At 34.7% G+C, this 15,873-nt stretch overlaps 1 long non-coding RNA gene across 2 annotated transcripts; it reads left to right on the forward strand.

Annotated features, from left to right (window-relative positions):
• The first annotated feature begins 11,625 nt into the window (after positions 1–11,625).
• LOC141631369 (uncharacterized) lies at positions 11,626–15,514 on the forward strand. Of its 2 annotated transcripts, XR_012537621.1 has the most exons (4): positions 11,626–11,776; positions 11,876–11,943; positions 13,729–13,823; positions 15,317–15,514. It is a non-coding gene; the product is annotated as an uncharacterized LOC141631369 (long non-coding RNA). The 2 variants fall into 2 exon arrangements; XR_012537622.1 differs by lacking the exon at positions 13,729–13,823.
• Positions 15,515–15,873: the final 359 nt, after the last annotated feature.

Below are 15,873 nucleotides of genomic sequence, written 5' to 3' on the forward strand. Positions count from 1 at the left end.
TTGGTTACTAAGTATCCAAGGCTCCTCAGGGTATCTCTTACTATTGTAAAGCTTTTGCAAACATACTTGCCATTTTCATAATGGCCAGGTGCATTTGCCAAAACACAGGAAAATGGTTTAATGTAGGTGATAGACATAATATTTGTGTGGTAGTGTATGTCTTCTGTCTTTGGTAAAGTGTTGGAATGGGTGTTTAGATATGAATATTTATAAGCAAATGTTTGGTATATTGTTAGCTTTCAACTTAGGTATTGAAATTGTATATAATTTGGATATATTCTCCTACATGTATAGACAAAAAAACTGTTGTATAGTAGGGTTTCTTTTTCATTTTTATTGGAAATTGTTATGTATTGACAGACATGCTGATTACTTTTGGTTGTGCGAAGGGAATCTGTTCGTCTTTTAGTGTAATATTGTTTTGTTCAACCTTGCGTCAAAGTGATAGATGTCTTACCAAAGCAACTTATGTTTTTGGATTATAATATGGCCGTATCAGTAAAGCATTTGCTGCAGATTTTAATTTTGGCTATTTTTTTGTAGTTCTCTAAATCAATTCTATTAAAACTGCTTTTGTAAATGAGAAATTGTATAATAAAAACATGTTTATTGTTTACCATTGTCCATGAATACATGCATACTAAGTTCATGTTATTTTGTAATTCCATATTTTTTAATTCAAATTGCTACATTTATGTAGCTATACATACAAATATCATCATCTTCGGCCATGTCTTTTCCTTGTTTTTTCAATGCGTACATGACCTTTTTACAGGTTGGTTTACACCCAAAGTACTCTGAATCTCGCCTTATAGCTATCCAAAGATATGGCCCTTGTTCTGGCCTGTAAGTTGCATAGTAGTCGTCTCTGCCACGCCCTACTTGTTCGAATTTCTCTGCTAATTTGAATGCCAACTTTCAGGCTGTATCATCTTCACAAAACTCAACTCGTACAATTCCATTGAAATGTCGTGTTGCTGTGGAAGTAGTAGTGCAGATTCCTTCAATGTTGTACCCCTGGCTATTTAGGATGTTAGCGAGATTGCTGAGATTTCTTGGGACGTATATGCCTCCTTCTATTTTCCCAGGAACATTAGCTAAAATGCAGGTGTATGGGTATACAAACATATTGGCCATTTCTGTGTTTGTAGTCTCTTTTTTTTGGGGGTGTAATTGTGGTTTTGATTCGTTGGATATGATTTTTGTTGTAAATTTGGTGCTTTAATATAGTGGTAGATTTATCGGTGTTGTTTAATATTGTATTGGGAATTTATATAACAATTTATTGATTCATTGGTTGTTCATTTGCATTTTTGATTCAATGGTTTCCCTTATTAATTGCATTGTAAATGACTGATTATTTGTTAATTTAGAAACCTCTGTATTCCTTGCATCTGAATGGTCAGCAATTTGTATACTGAAATTATTGCTTAATTTGAAACTGCAAATTCATTGTTAATTTTTGTCCATACGTTTAAATTCTTCGTTAATGTGAAACTGGCAATTCATTGTTAATTCGTGTTTAATGATCTGCATCCTTTGCCTTGCTTAATTAATGGTTACTGAATTAGCTGTAGTTCACCGTCGGAGATAGAATTCTTTTTTTTTTTTTTTCAGATTTATACTATCATATGAGTATTGCAGGTAGTTGAAATGATAATATGAAATCTCAATAATGAAATTGTAGACTGTTGATGGTTGTTGTTGACATGAAAGATTGATTTCTGAGGTTACATTATAATTTTTTTTAGTCAAGTTTAAGACATTAGCTTTTGGAACCAATTCATTGTGGTTAATTAAATTTCAGAACAGGAATTACATAAACATTAGAATTTAAATTGGAATAGTGCAGTAGCAATTTATTTCCTCAGGTGGTAGGCAGTGCATTCAACCGTAATACCTTTTTTTTACAGTTACATTTCATTGAACACAAGAAGAGTGTGAGATTATGCATTGTTAGCCTCTCCATATGCGAGTATTGTAGCTTGATCCCTGACATAATCTGGTACGGGTACATAGTCAATAGTACCCGGACATATATACTGATGATCCCTTGCTGTGGCCACCCATAGGTATGGTTGGACATCAGCATTGTTGCTGTTAGACCAGCTATTATAACCATGATTAGCCTTATCAAACATCTTAGCAAGCTTAAAGGCAGAAATGCTATGTTGTAGTGTACACCCGAACTCCACAATCAGCACTCCCGTAAACTCATTTGCAGCCCAGACTGGCTTAACCTTTGTCACTAAGTATCCGAGGCTGATCAAGGTATTTCTGAGTTTGGTAAAACTTTTACAAACCCTTTGTCCTTTGTGATAATGGCTTGGTGCATTGACTAAAATACATGAATATGGTTTTGCAAGATTGGTAGCCATTGCAGATTTTTCTGGGGGATGGGATGTTCTTGTAAGTGTAAATTTAAGGAAGATGTAATGAGTTGTTTGTTGTTCGGATAGAAGATTAGTTATGCAGATTTATAAAGTAGCTTTGATTTTTTTTTTGGTAAAAAAAAATAGAGTATAAATTTTGCCTTTGGTATATGTACAGATGAAAGATTAAAGGCCGAACTTACTTTTGAGGCAACCTGTGCAAAAGTACTGATTAAGCCAATGCATGTAGAATGCAGACTACTGAGGCTTGCTGTTTATCCTTGGATTCCATACAACTGTAATTTTTTTGATTAAAGTTGATGCTGGTCTATCTTTGCCTAATTTGGCAGTTTGTATAATCAATATTTTCTAATAGGGGATAGACAGAACAATGGCATTGGCTTTCAATTGTATACCTGTAATTGATTAGACTCAACATTTTTTACTCTATCGAGAATCCTGTCTAAATTTTCTGATGTTTCAGTATGGACAATTTCAGGCTGGTTGGTTTTTTTTTTTGATTTCTGCAGTTTTATAATTATGGTTGATTTATTTGGTATTTGTAATATCAGCTGAATTATAATATTCGGTTATCTTCTGCGAATTCGTTTGTGAAATAGCTAAGTTCGTTCATGGATAGTCATTTATAATTATGCGGCATTGTAGCTGATTTGGCATTTTTGGAAGGGGAACCTCCTAAATGCGGTAGAGTGTGGGGCGTAAGACTATTTCTTTTGTTATAGAACACATGATTAACTGCTAAACTTAATTTTCCGAAAGCATATTTTACATATTTGTTTTGATAAAATTCGCTAGTTTTCTACCTTGCAGGACATAACTAATTCTACGTACTTATGTTGCAATTTCTTCAAAATCTGGCTATGCAACAAAACCCCCGCTAAACTTATTAAGCTATTTTTGGAGATGTTGGATTAGGTTAGAGAGACTTCTTTGAGCACCCACTTTAGGATTTGAGCGCGAGATAGTGAATTATCAGGTACAACTTGTATGTAAATTGTCTTAGTTTGCACCTGCTTCTCAATCTGGATAAGGCATTCTTCTTTTTCCTGCATTATATAGAGCGTAAATATTGTTCTCAAACCAAAAAGGTATGCTGCTTTTTGTGTTCGTATGTTTAAATGTAAATGCATCTCTTTAGAAAGATATTTATGATAATGGGCAACACCTTTGGAAGCATTGAGTATAGGGTTGATGCACTGATCTGAAGTATTTTTTCTGAATTCTTATAGTTAGCAGTGAAGCAATAAGTTCCTGTGCTATCTACTGCAACAAATATGAACTTCATTCTGCAGTTATCAGAGGACAGGCATGTTATTTTTGGATGTTTCAGTGTGATGCAGGTCTATGTAAACGATGCTTTACCTTGGTGATGAAATTACGTTCTCTGTAAAACAGAAAGTGCATGTATATCCTTCTCCCATGCTTTCATAACTGCCTGACCCGCATTTGCTACAACCAAGATAGAAGTGGATATCTTTCAGCTCAAATTCAGTCAGCTGCACACGTAGCCAGTGTTTTTCTTCTTGTAGTGTATCATTTACCTTAGAGGTAAGATAAACGAATCTTATTAATCAGGTATAATTGCAGAGTTAGAGAATATCTACTTATACATTTCCTAATGCTATTTGGTGCACAGACATTACTCAATAAATGTCAAGTTATCCTTTTTTACAGTTTAAGATTTTCTTACGTTTTTCTTAAGGAGGTTGTCTATTGTAGTTACAGCACGATCATTGCTCTGATTGCGCACTTCAAATATTTGTTGATGCTTTGCAGTTAGAATTTGTATGCTTGCTTTCCTCCTTTAAATTTTGAAAAAATTGTTAGATATATGAAACTTCTATGAGCTTCATGTGTGAAGTCACGTGGGAAACCTTACCAGTCACGTAGTGCATCAGCCTCCTGCCCTTCTGGTTCAATAGATATATATGTTGAATAAGTAGTTGTAAGCGAGAAGCCTACATTTTTACGACATGTGGTTTAAAATGAGGTTCTAAAGAAGTCATATAGTTCAAAAAAAATAATTCAATTTGCTTTAATATGCACACCCTTTCTGTAAGATGACCTCACAGCTGCAAAGCTAACCACGGGAAATGATGGTGTAATGCATTGCAAAGCCTTGCATTGCTCGATAGCCAGTTTTTCCCAAGCCGTTATAAGCATTATTTGTTCAGAACTACACATGTCCTCAAAAAATTGTACTTTAAAAAATGTAGTTCAAATAAGTAATATTTAATCTTAATTCACTTTGTTTAAAGATAATTTACGTATGTGCTAAACTTTGATCAATGATCATAACTTCACAGATATTCTCATAGCGGCTATTTTCACAAGGAATTTTGCAGGTAGTGTCTACGTATACAACAATTCCTAGAACATCTTCAATTTGCAGAGATTTGCGATTAGAAATTAATGCATTGAAGATTTTATTTTGTTTCCAATCTTTTATGCATGAATTAATATATTTTGCAGAACTTATATAATAAATCCTTACCATACTTATGATTAAGCTTGACGGACCTTGGAATAGATGCTATTAAAATGAAGTCAAGTTTCAGTGGATATTGAGGCTCTGAAATAGGCAGTACAAACTACAAAGGTATCCTGAGTGAAAATTAGTTCATATATTTCCTTATCTGGATCTTCCCATTCGTCAGCAGGCATCAACTTGAGTTTAAAATTGGAAATTTCGTACGACAGGTCATCCTGCATAATATCTTTGAAAACTTCTAGGTCTTCGTCACAAAGTACAGTTTGAACTTCAGTTCCCTGCAGCATGTAGATGATCTTATTAAAGTTACTGCCTTATTTTTGAGTAGTGGAATGTTTTACGGTATTAATTAACATTTGTGTCTTCTTAGATATATTTTATTTTTGGGCCAGTTTTGTTTGGTTGTCAACCTATTATGGAAAATTGAATTTTTCAGAATGTTCGTTTCTGTGGTACCACTATTAAGTTTTGTCTGTGTTCATTCAGATTTCCTGCAAACAATATTGGACCTGAATTGGTTATTTTGTTATCAGCTTGTTGGCATGAAAATAACATTTAGCCATGAATATATGTACTTAAATAATTACCTTTTCATCTTCAAACCTGAATATTTGATAGTCTAGTTCGGAGCCAGCCATTCCTTTTTGCACATTTGTCTTCTCAATGACTTTGAGTTTAATCGAACATCGTCTTGTTTTACCCACAAGTTCTTTTGCTGAACTGCTGATAGGTTTCATATCATCTGTAAAACCACTGTACATATATTTATATTAGTTAAATGCTGTAATAAAAAATCGAAATTGTGATTGAATTAGCTTTCATTGTGTAGATTAATGTTAAACCTGGTAGGTTGACTGTATGTTTTTGTAGAGTTGTATGAATAGATCACTTCAAGTTTCTATTTAAATGGACTCTTTCTAGTGGTACTCTCTTACACATCTGTTTCTATAAGCATAGTCATGTGTACTTAGTATCTTGAAGCCATCCCTTGGATATTGTTTGCTTGCAATCTTAGTTAAAGTTACTTTTATCTAAAAATTTTGTCATTTCAATGGCAATAGTATACTTATACAAACTAAACATGATGTCAGTCCGTTTCTTTTTTCAGTTGAGTTTCAACTTACCATTAGAATATCTCATTTGCAAGTTTGGTACATTCTTGAATTTAAAAGTTTGCTGTCAAACTCTAAAATGCTGTTCTTACTTTATCTCAGAGTAGTTAACTTGAGATGCCTGATTTCTGTAAATTTTCTTTCTACATTGTTTGATTTATCCACCTAGGTTGTTTAGCCCTACATTCACCAATTGTCAATCTTGGTTGTTGTTATAGCTGAACATAAGAAAAAACAGCCTGATATATTTGATTAATTCATAGCATAATACAAATAGATTAAATTGAACATTGTCTCATTGATTTGATACAACATCATTTTACAAACATTAGTTATAATCTATTGTTCGATTCTTAACCCCTAGATTTGAGTTCTGAACTCCACCATATTTGCATCAGTCTTTCTACAATGTCATAGTTTAGACTATAGAGATTTTTTTGAGCACCCAATAGAGCTTTCTGTATCTAGCAAGAGCTGATGATGGTCTAACTTGAATGTATACTGGATTATCTCTAACCTGTCTTTCAATTTGGAGCAGGTATTCCTCTTTTTCCTGCATGAATAATTGTTATTTTGTTATTGATTTGTTATTAACCTGTATCTGGAAATTCTAATGGTTCTATGTATATTTGCAGTTGAACTTTGATATCTAACAATCGTATTTTCATTTGTCGTAAAAATTAGATTTGGATGCTGCTAAATTACCTGTGGAGTCATTGAGTACAAAATAGCTGCTTCGACTTCTAGAAATAACTCTGCATTTTCATTATAGGCCGTGAAAAAGAAACTGCCTGTTTCGTCTGCAACGTCAAATGTAATATGCAATCTGTTTACACTTTTTAAAGATATTGTGTACAGGTCAATGCATTGGACTGCCTACCTTTGTATACGAAGTTGTTCTTTACCTTGGAGTGGAAATAACACCTACTTTCAAGCAGCTGCTACATGTGTATGTTATGTCTATGGCCTTGTCATTGATTCTTCCGCAGTTGCTGCAACCAAGATATAATTGTAGTTTACTAATGTCAAAATTAGTAAGCTCCACCTTTAACCAGTGTTCTTCCTCTTGGAGAGTCTCAGTTACCTGTTTAGTTTTGTACCACTTTGATTATATTCAATAAGAAAAAATAACCGTGAAGTTATGTATGATGATTCTTTGCAAAGATGAGTGCATGCCTTTTTTTTGAACGACTGTGCCATTGTAATAATTTTGCGCCCTTCTTCTCGATAGAGCACATCTAAGAGTTGTTGTTTCCTAGTATTCAGTAGTTCTTGATGTGCTTCTCCCCTGACATTTAAGTTATGTTAGTCTAACGCAGCTGAGAATGAAGTCTCAAGTATATTATTATGCCAGCTCTTACCATGCATTTAGCAAAGCAACCTTGTTCCCTATTGGAGATAGGTTAACTACTGTTTGTTCTGTTGTCGAAAGTGAAAACCCTAGAAGTTCAACTTAGTTAGATGTGTGCTTCATATAGTTTGTAAAAAAATGGGTTCTACTTGAATTTTCTGTGTAAGTATTGAAATCACCTTTTCTGTAAGCTGCACGCAGTGATGTAAATGCCACTACTGGAAAGGATGTTGCTAGTGAACACAGATTCTGACATTCTTCAATAGCCATGTCTTCCCAGGCTGTTACTGTCATCAATTTCTCAGAGCTACATGTTTAAAATGCACTTAAATAGGATGTTTTATTAAAAAATGACCCAAACACTGAAGACCGTGAATAGAGTATCTAACAAATGCACATACCTTTGATCAACAATAAATACCTCACAAACATTCCAATGTTCGCCATTTGATCTAGGTACTTGACAATTGGTATTTACATACATAAGTATCCCTAATACATCTGCAAATTGAAATAACTTATTTATTTGTTGGCTTCAAACTGAAACTGCTATATAAATTTTACGAAATTTGGGGTATAAATTGGACGAATTAATCATGCCTTACCATATCTGTCATTCATTTTGATTAGCCTTGGAATGGATGCAATAAATTGGTAGTTGGTTTATTTGGTCCTCAGGTTGTTCATCGAAAATAGGTTGAATTACAGTTAGGCTGTTGAATGACAACTGATACACTTGATCAACTACGGTTTCGCAATCTTCACCAAGCAGGGCTATGATGGTGGGATTGTAAATTTCGTAGGCCATCTTATTAACTATAATATCTTTATACATTTGTATCTCTTCATTGTGCAGGACACATTGCAGATTAGTTCCCTGCAGTAGTAAGAGCAGTTCTTTAAATTTAAAGCTTGACTATTTTGTTAAATGTCAGTCTATTTCTGCAGTTAAGCAATACTGGTGTTTTTGAAAAGATACGTATATGACCTGAACTAACTTAACTTGTGTTGGTGTAGTTTATGATTTTTAATTTTCATATTTGCAGATAAGTTTTTTCAAACATTGAAGCATTAATTTAAGAATTTACCTCGTCATCTTGAAATGTTATAGTTTTGTACTCTAGTTTGTTGTTTTGCAGTATAGAATGGATGCTTTGTTTGTCAATAACCTTCAATTTGATAGAATATAATCCAGCATGACCTGCAGCCTCCCTAGCAAGTTTCCTGAAAGAGGTCATTTGAAACTGTTATATTTAGGTTAATGCTATTTTTATCTAACAATGAATTGTGGGGATTTTTATAGCATTATGCAGGCATATATTTTGGTGCCCTTTGGGATTGCTTGTTTAGTGGTCATATAATTTGTAAGAAAATAGGGGTCTCACTTGTATAACTGTATACGTATAGGCAACATTAGCATCATTATGTTCTACTGTGTTATGGTACAACAGTACTGTTTGTATGTTTTAAGAAGTATCAAAGTGGGTGTCTGTTTGGCAGGTTTTGGCAGTTTAATATCGTCTGTTTATTATTTTTAAATGCATTCATTACATATCATAGTATCATGATATATGTTTTTTTTTTACATTAATGATGTCTGTTGTGGTATTTTTTTCCGCTTGATTTGTAGTCCTTTATTTCTATTCACTTTTTGTTTAGTATGCATAGTTGATTTTGCAAATTCAATCGCCAGTTTAAACCAAACTAAGGTAATACTCATTTCACTGGTTTACACTTGAGTTAATAGACCCACAAAATGAAGTGCTGTTAACATAATACATTCCGAATTTAAAGTTTTTTTAAGGCTATGAAGTTCGACATAACTTTATTCATCTTGTGCTCTAAAGAAGCTGCTGATCTACTTGTTACTTGTAGATAACTACATATTTTACATGGTTGTCCTTCTTGTGCTTCAGTATGACCAGCTTAGATTCTTAGCCGTTCCATTCATCTGACCTTTGCCATTTGCGGTTGACAGTTGCCAAGTTTTTCTAGTTATTTGTTTCTAAAAGGAGCAAAATGTGAAGCAATCATTTCTGCACTGGACGGGTGCTTCAAAATGGATAGCAGCTTCTACTTAGAACACATTTCTAGTTGAGCGATAGTTGTTTGATTACCCACTTTAGCACTCCATTCCTTGAGAGTGCTGCTCCAGGTCCAACTTGCAGGTAAATAGTAGTTGCTCGGATTCGAGTTTCAGCATCTGTTAGGTATTGTTGCTTTTCCTGCAGTCATCATTTTTGGGCCAGTTAATATCTATGCACATAAGTTATGGATATTAGATTAGTTAACTAACAGATATGGCAACTTACCGGCTCCGCCATGTTGTATATTTCCTCAACATTTTTTCCTAGCAGTTTCTCGGAATCGACATTGAACGTAGTGAACATGAATGATCCTGTTGTGTCAATTGCTTCAAATGTGATGGTCATCCTGTGTTCACGATTTGGGAAAATATTATATAAGCTTTGTGTTTGCCATATATATATTTTTTGTAGGGTAATTTGGTTAATGAATTTGTTCATTACCTAGGTATGGAGTTGACACTTTGTCTCTTGCATGTTTCGCAGTTGTAGGTGACATTGTTTTCTTTCTTGCTTGTTGTACCGCAATGACTACATCCGAGGTAGAAGCGTATGTCTTTTCGATCAAATTCAGGAATGGATATATGTAGCCAGTGACGTTCGTCTTGCAATGTAGCTGGGGCCTGTGTTCACCATTCAATTTCCAAAAATCAACAACTACTTTTAAATCAACAACTACTTTTTGGCTTAAAGCCAAAAAGGTGCTTTGATATGTGTAATTCACTAATTTCCACTGAAAACATCTGGACATGTATTTCCTTTACCTGATTAGATTCCAATGCAACATTATTTTATTTTGGGAAGTATTTTCCCGCATTTGATTAGAAATGCATACCTTTTTAGACCGCAAGTTTTTGATGGTTGTTGGTACACGCTTTCTTTCAGGTTATCGAGTTTCGATGACTTGTTGATGTTTAGCATATACTGCTGCCTTATTTGCATTGTTCCTATTTCCTAATTTCACCCATAAAACAGATAATATTTATGGAACGTGATTAACCAGTTCAACTGCTTACGCATCAAGATAATTAAGCTTACCAAGCATGGAGGTTTTCTGCCTTATCTCCATCAGGATTGAACTTGATAAATGTTGCTGAAGTAGTTGCAACTGAGAAGCCTATTAAATTAGCATAAACAGAACAATTATTTGAAGTTTTGAGTTTGCAATGATTGTGATGAATGTTAACCATAGATATGATTGTATACCTTTGTGACATGAGGGCTTTAGACAAGTGAAACCAACAACTGGGAATGTGTCAATCAATTCTTTAAGCTGCTCGCATTCTCTAGTCGCAATCTCTGCCCAAGCTGTTATGATTAGGGGATGTTCTGTGATGCATGAGTTAGGTCCCTTCATCAGCTGATTAATTTGCCAATTTCAAACGAAATTTAAGCTCTATTATGTAATTGATCATCTGGTTTTATCTAACCTGGGATCCATAACAACTAATTCACGTACAGGTAAGCCTGCTCCATCTGGACGTGGCACCTCTCGCAGCACTTCAACATGGATTAGTATAGCCAGAATATCTACACATCATTCATTATTTGTAACACCCCGTATTTTAATAAGTTGGATAAAATTCTTTTAATTGCTACTTTATATTTAATTACGTTGGTTAACGATTTATATATTTATTTTCTCAACTAATTAATTAATCTCATTATAATTCGTTACGTTAAATTTAATAATCGTTAATAAGTTCTTTTAAAAGTTAGCTCGAGTTTGTTTAGTTGACTTTTTATGAGTTCATGTAAATAGTTTTATTTATTTAATAACTTTTTGTTTCTTTCTAAGTCCCTTATCAAAGTCGAGCTAAGTGGGCTCCAGACGGATCAGTTAGCTATTTCGAGTTTGTTCCGCTAAATTAGCAAATATCTTTAAAAGCCGCTAATTTAGTTAAAATCTCTAATAATTCCGATTCGAGCTAATTTCGTATTATTTTAGTTAACTAGCTGAGTTTATTTTATTTTCATTCATTAAATTTATTTATTATTGAGTATGTTTTATCTCGAAAAACTTTACTAAAATCGCTTCTATTTAACTCGAGACGATTTTAAAAACGAGCGAAATTACTTAACGATAAAGAAACGTACGTATAATTAGTAGCTAGCAAGCTAGCTGGTGTTTCATTATTATTATTATTATTACTAACCTACCCGTCACTTTCCCCCTTCCATTTTTTTTATTTTTTTCTCTTTTTCAATCAACAGCAGCAACAAAAATCAACAACTCCACCACCAATTTTTCCGTCAACTCAAAACCCAGATCCCGGCCCGTTTCTCGACCAAATTCCGTAATTTTTGTACCATTCTCTTCCCCTTTCCTTCCTCCTCCTTTTAAGGTAAGAAAATCTCCTTTTTGTAGTGGTTTCGTCTTTCGCCGTCTTATAAAAGTGTCGTCTTTTAGCTTCTTTATTCCGTTTTCTTGCTCTTTTATGAAGGATTCGAAGACCCGGGGTGAGGCTCGTGCCTTGTGGACCATTTATTCGAAGAATAAGGGGCGTTTAAGGTAACACGATTCTACCGATCCTATTATTCTTATTATCGTTCGAGGTTGTATGTATATGTGCTAATCAGGGGCGATTCTAGGACTTGATTATAGGGGGTGCAAGTTTAACAATGATTTCGGCAACGGTAAGTCGGAAACTAAAATTTAAATACAAAAATTCGCGAGGATAAAGTAAAACACTAAATTAAAATAAAATTGGATCCAAATAATGAGTAGTCTAATAATATGAGATTTTTCTTTATGTTAAACACAATAGATAGTTGAGTACATACTATTTTATCGTAACTAAATAAATACGAGGATTTTATTTAGTTGAAAATAAATTTAATGCTAAATTTATAAGTTATGCAATTATATAAAAATTGATAAAACTACCAAAAAATAATAGAACGAATTTATAACTAACACAATTTTGAAAATAAAAAACTAAAACTAAGCATTAAAAACACAATTTATAACTAAATGAGATAAAAGTGAAAAAATAATTCCCTTAGGGGATCGAACTCAAGACCATCAGATTGAAAGTTAAGTATCCAACCACTGAACCACTAAACATTTGATGTTCCTTATTAAAACAAACTTCTACATATTTCTGAACAAAGGGGGTGCAGGTGCATCCCCTGCACCCCCATCAAAATCGCCAGTGGTGCTAATTGATTTGTCAGGTTTAGACATTGAGATTTAGTTATAATCTGTTGCTTATATTTTTATTATTATGCAAACTAATAATTGTACATATCACTTATTTTCATATTTGTTTTCATTGAGACGGGTTGTCATAATTGTTTGATAGAAGGGTTATAATTTGTGTGAAAAGGAGATTTGTGGGCAAGCATGGTTACGTAAACTAAAGTTGGGTTTTAGCTAGAAAGTTGTACATGTTGGATTTGAAAGTAATACAGTAGTTTGCAATTAGCGGCTAATGGATTTAGGATTATCGGTTCATGTGGTGTTTGTTTGAGACGGTTTTATACGAGTTCTATTTATCCATTTTGAGAAAAGTTGGTACCTTTGGATTCATGGTGGAGTGGGTAATTATGTTGGATAATTTAATTGAATGGATACTATCATTGTAATGCTTAAAATCTTGTCTTAAGACGGCTTCAAAAATTGTATAGAAACTATGTATATAGGGTTGTGTATGGATGATTTTTGGGGGCTGTTTTGGGGTCGATTCCACGTATGTTTTGAACCAAATAGTTGATTTCCGTCTCATGTGAATATCCATGTATGTAATGGGTTGGTTGTATGTGAAAAATTCTTTTCTCTTCATGCTTAAAATTTCGTCTTAAGACGGTCACAAATGAGCTTTTTGAACCATAAAAACTGGGTTTTGTTGGGCTGTTTTGACGGGCTTCTTTATGCTAAATTGAACCAACCTCTTTGCTAACGTCTCAAGTACATGTACATGTTGGGTTTGGGTCTTTTGTTTGGGTGGTATCCGTCGTGGTTTGGCCTAGGAAACCGTCCTAAGACGGCTGGACAGTAGGGAGTGGCCTGCTGTAGCCTGGCCGTGGCCTGCTGTTGGCGTGGCCGTGGCCTACTGCAGCCTGGCCGTGGCTCTTTCGTCAGAGCCTGGCAGCAGACCTAGCAAGAGCTAGCCGTGGCCTGGCCGTGGCTGGCCGTGGCCTAGGCGAGGGCCCGGCTAAGTCGCGAGTTTGGGCCGTATCTATAAATTGTTTTGACGCTAGTTTGGTTTATTTAAAATATAATTAAATTAATTTCCGTCTCATATTTTATATAACGATAATTCGTTAATATCGTCCTTTAACATAATTATTTTAGGTGACTCATATAGTCATATGTGGTTGAAGATGAAGAGTAATTTTGGGTTTTAGAAGCTTTCTCAAGTTTATTGCTTGTCTCTTTGCTAGCTTAAGGTAACTATTCCGAGTTACTCGACGAATTAATGTCACATTAGTAGTTGATGTTTTTTTTGTTGTTTGATAAGTGTTTAGGTGATTGATAATGTTTTACTTTCGTTTTTCACATGATAAAAATTGGATATAGCATGAGAATAATATTGCGATAAATTTTGTAATTTGGGCCAAAGTAGGCCAAGACTCTGAGCTGGGCCAGATTGACCGAACGAGTTTGGTCAAGCTAGGTTTAAACCAGTCAGCCTCGATTTGACCGATGACCCGTCGCGGGACTCGGGTCGAGGGTTTGTCTTTGAGGTAAGATTGGATGTTTTATGTTATGCCTTGATATTTGTAATTATCATTTCACATGTTGGTTGTTGGATGCTTTGGATGAAATTTTATATGAATTGGATAATCGGCCTTTTTCTTGTTTTAGGCCATTTATTATATTTTTATTTCACATGTGTAGTTAGTTAATTTAAGTAGCTTCTTATATTGTAGAAACGGCCCTAGATTTCCCGAAACCTTTAATATGGTTAATATTGTTAGAATTGGAAATTGGTATTGAATACTTATTGAGGATACTGTTGGATTGTCTGCTGAATAGACATTTATATAGCCTTTCACATGATAGAATGTTAGCATTTATGTTGGTAAGTTGGACTCTTTGCCCTCTTATGGTTAAGTGGGTGTTTTACTTGTCTTGTGTGGTGTGGGCTAAAGTATTCAAGCTGGGACTAGCTGGGACTAGGTCCTAGGTGAGTATTTCGGCCTTCATCATAGATAGGTCTTTATAGTCTTTGACGAGTATATATTCACTGCTTGATAGCCTTTGTGTTCCTGACTAGTGGATTTATATCCAAGTTGGGGCATGACCTCGTTACTTATTTTGATAGTAAGTGGTCAGCTTAAGTACTAGCCAACCCTTTGGTGGACTCCTTAGGGTACTCACTTTGTTTTAAAAAAATTGTGGGTTTTGGGTGCGGTGGTGTGTATCCGCATGTCTAGGTCTGCGCAGATTTTAGGTTAGGGTTGTGTTGTGTCTTGGCCATGTTTTATTAATATTAACCGCTGAGCCAAGATACCGGTTCGATTACCTTCCCTACCTCGTGGTATAGACTCGAGTTACAGAGTGACTATTGACGGTGCTAAGAACTTATGCCTGTCTTTGATATATTGCCCTTTCTTGTTTGATGATTCTATGAATCATAGAAGGTGAGATGCAAGCCGGCTATGGTTGATAGAGTTTGGATTCCTGGATGTTATGTGATTCACATGATAGTGTAGTATGAGTCGGTCTAGTATTCACATGCTAGGACTATGTGTTGTTATATTGTTGTTCACATGATAAGCACGATTGTCTAGCATCTATATGCTAAGGCTATGTGTTATTCATATTCATATTCTTATGTTTACATGTTATATTAATTATGACATTTCGTGGCTGGGAGAACTCAGAGTTACTCCCCACTGACTGTGGCTTTCGTATTTGTATAAAATGCGAATGACAGGTAGGTGATGCATATATGGGGTACATGGACGAGCTAGCGAGCAAAGTAACCTTGGGACCTAGACTGGTTTTATTTCATTGTGACCCTTAAACCCTTTTTATGTCACATACATTTTAGGGACATATGTCTCCCTTTCTCATATTTGGTTTGTATAACTTTCTTTTCGCGACTTTAGCGATGTTTCATTCTTGAGATTTATTTTGGACCTTGCATGTTTGACACCTTCCCTTTTGGATATCTTTATAACAGGTTCAGGTTTTAAAAATTACAGGTTTTTACCCAATTGAACCTATTACAAACATATCCTGTCAGTTTTTCTGTAGAATTACGTGTTTACTTTTCCGCGATAAGTGAGGGTGTCACATTATTTACCAGGTTAATATTCAATTGGTACCTAAGTTGGCAAACAGAAGATAAGGGTTAAATCTATATAGAGATACTGAACCGCCAGGAATAAGGGAAATATTTACTACTGTATCTATCATCAGCTGTCACAATTCTGGGTATTGCAGCTATGCTGATGTAGTCTGGACCCGTAGGTGGTTTGCAACATTCAA

This window comes from Silene latifolia, chromosome 2 (assembly GCF_048544455.1).
Source record: "Silene latifolia isolate original U9 population chromosome 2, ASM4854445v1, whole genome shotgun sequence".
Lineage (NCBI taxonomy): Eukaryota > Viridiplantae > Streptophyta > Magnoliopsida > Caryophyllales > Caryophyllaceae > Silene > Silene latifolia.